A 3,697-nucleotide genomic window follows, 5' to 3' on the forward strand; every position below is an offset into this window, starting at 1 on the left:
GATTATCAAGCTCTTATTGCGTGATAGTGGAATGAGTGGTTTGAATCTCCTCGGACAACCAAGTGTAGATGTCCACCTCGAGTTCTCTATTCATCCTCTGAATAGAGTTAGGTCGGGGCCTTGAAAAATTTGCACCGTCACGCCCGCGAGTCACAATAACTTTTTTTTAACCATCACCTACAGGAGCACTACCACTACGTCACTACCTCTATCAGAAAGCAAAAATCCTAACTACACAAAATCTTGACTAACCAAAAGATGTAAAACAAATCCGGATAGCACAAATAGTAGGGGCAAGCAAAATCATCGATTATTTGAGAAACAACTCAAATAGTGGTGCCCCAACTATATTTGGCCTAATCAAAAGGAAGTGAACAAAACAAATATGACAGAAATTTCAAACAGGGTCAAAAGGCATCAACAAGCATGAAGAATGAACAAAAATTCACAAACAGGGAAACTTCAAAAAGGGAATAAGCCACATGCAAGAACATTCAAATAAAAATACCAAAAATCACTAACCTTAGATAAGAAAACTACGAATGCTGATTGAAAAAATGCCGACCGACAGAAAACTCGACGAAGACGAAGTGTAAGTAAGGAAGAAGTGCACTAAGAAGAAGGAAGAAACTGCTCGAATGTATAGAGGAAATTGTTCGCATACGCAGGAGAGTTATGATAAAAGATGGAAATGAAAGGTAAAGTAAAAACAAAAGGCTATTTAATTTCAAACTAATGATGCATTTATTGCAGAGAGAGAATGAAACTGACGGTTCGCGAAATGAGAGAATAATAACTGCTTTTGAAATTGAAGAAAACTATTCAATTTTCTTCAATGAACCCCTCGAAATTCCTATCTAAAATGGGTCTGACTTCACAAACTCAGATACTTCGACCCAAGGACCCAGGTCCAAGAATCCGAGTTGGAGACACTATTCCGGATAAAAGAAAATGTAACCGATGAAGCAATTAAGGTCATAACCGATTTTACGGAATAACAGCCTATACTACAATGGCTATACCATCGAATCCTGTAACTGCCGAATCTTGACATTGATGTGCTACAGTAAACACTAAATGCTGGAAAAATGGTAGCCTCACAAGGTCAAGGTAAAAGACAAAGGCTATTAATAGGTAAATACAGGAGAAACTTGTTTTATTGCCTAGTATACTACTGGCTTTAGTATTGGAGTATCTTACAGGTTCTGTACTTGACGAAGTTGGAATGTCTTGTCGCTACCTCTTCAGATCGTGATCTCACTTCGAGCACGAACAACACCATTTAAATTTTAGTAAAGCTTATTGATGCCAGGGCATCTAGGCCAGTTTCACTGACCTTTTCTTTACTGTTTTAGGATAGTTTCATGCATTTTCCTAGTGAATAAGGCAAGTTTTGGGTAAAAATACACTTACACCTTCATTTAAGCAACTATTGTGAATTTTACATGATTTCATGAGATTTTTGCCAGAATTGCATGATAACTTGATGATGCATAATCTCATGACTTTGGCTAGAGCTTTGATGCACTTTAATTGCTTGATTTCAGGACAAATGAAGCATGGAAGAACCACGTTAGCATTCACGTTAACTTAGTTAACGTGACTACTAACGTGGGATGGCAAAGAGCTTGCAACGTTAATGAGAAAAGTGATCACCAATAACGCCTGCGAAGCCATTCATAGCTTACGTTAAGAGCCACGTTAAGTGGTACTTAACGTAGAAGAAAAAGAGGACTCCACGTTAACGAGAAACACGTTGGGAGATGGCTTCATTACTACGTTAAGAGCCACGTTAACTTAGTTAATGTGGGTTCTAACGTAGGGGCTTAAGGCAATTGGAGCGTTAGTGACAAAGGTGAGTATCACTAACGCTCTCGAAGGTGATAGATGCCCACGTTAAGAGCTACGTTAGTTAAGCTAACGTGAGACCTAATGTATGGGGGCAAGAGGCAAGCAACGTTAATGGGAAAAGTGATTCCCATTAACGTTTGCGAAAAGGGGCACAAGCCAACGTTAATGGAAAAAGTGAGTCCCATTAACGTTGGCCAAGGATTGAGTAAGAAACGTTGGCCAACAATTTCGAGCTAAAACCTCAGCTAATCACCCTTGTGCAGAATAATTGTTCATTTGGAGGAGGTGCTCAAGAGGATCCTAATCAACACTTGACCACCTTCTTGAGGATTTGTGACACAGTGAAGTCCAATGGAGTCCACCCGGATGTCTATAGGCTGCTCTTGTTCCCTTTTTCACTAAGGGACAAGGCTTCCAAATGGCTTGAATCCTTCCCAAAGGAAAGCTTAACTAATTGGGAAGAAGTGGTGAACAAGTTTTTAGCAAGATTTTATCCTCCTCAAAGGATCAATAGGCTAAGAACTGAGGTGCAGACTTCTAGACAACAAGATGGTGAGACACTTTATGAAGCATGGGAGAGATTCAAATACTTGACAAGGAGATGCCCACCAGAGATGTTTAATGAGTGGGTTCAACTTCACATCTTCTATGAAGGTCTTTCCTATGAGTCAAAGAAGGTTGTGGATCATTCATCAGGAGGGTCTTTAAACAAGAAGAAAACCATTGAAGAAGCCATAGATGTCATTGAAACAGTTGCTGAGAATGACTACTTCTATGCCTCCGAAAGAAGCAACACTAGAGGAGTAATGGAGCTTGATGAGCGGATAATTTATACGCTTTTTGGCATTATTTTTAGTATGTTTTTAGTATGTTTTAGTTAGTTTTTATTATATTTTTATTAGTTTTTAGTTAAAATTCACTTTTCTGGACTTTACTATGAGTTTGTGTGTTTTTTCTATGATTTCAGGTATTTTCTGGCTGAGAAGAAGGTGACTGGGAGCAAGCCAACTATGTGAGAAACCCACCTAAACAAGTCCATGATCCATACTCCAAAACTTACAACTTTGGATGGAGAAATCACCCCAACTTTGGATGGGGAAATCAACAAGACCAAGGGCAAGATCAGAGACGCCCCAACTTCAAATCCAACAACAATGCTACTCATCAAAACACCTCATAGAGATATTACCAACATCCATCTAACCAACCTTCTCAACCACCTAATCTCAACCCACCATAATTAATAGATGATAGGCTTTCAAAGATTGAGGCTCTACTTGAAAACATATGCAGAGAAGTCCAAGACAACAAAGTGTTTAAGGAAGTAGTGCGAGCTAATTGACGATTGGATTTTTGACAGTTTAAAATTTCTCAAATAAAATCTCGTCGAAGTATAGTTTCTAAACCAAACAATAATCCTTTCATACAAAAGATTGTTTGTCACAAGTAACAAACCCCTAATTTTATAAACCGAAGTATTCAAACCTCGGGTTGTTCTCCCTAGGAATTACAATAAAGTGTCTTGTTATTGGTTGTGATGTGTTTTGGGGTTTCGGATAAGAAGCATGAAAAGTAAATGGCAATGAAAGTAAACTAACAACTAACAAAGCTCTTGGCAAGATATGAGAACTAGAAGTCCTATCCTAGTTATCCTTCTCAATTGTGATGAGAATTGTTCATTGCTACCACTTAGTTAACCCTCACTAAAGAAAGGAAAGTCAAGTGGATGAATTGACTTGAGCCACAAGTCCTAGCCAACTCCCAAGGAAAGACTAGCTTTAGTGCACTCCAAACCAATTAGCAATCTCTCCAATTACCAATCAACAAAGGAATTAGATAACTCAAG

This window comes from Arachis duranensis, chromosome 3 (genome assembly GCF_000817695.3).
Source record: "Arachis duranensis cultivar V14167 chromosome 3, aradu.V14167.gnm2.J7QH, whole genome shotgun sequence".
NCBI lineage: Eukaryota > Viridiplantae > Streptophyta > Magnoliopsida > Fabales > Fabaceae > Arachis > Arachis duranensis.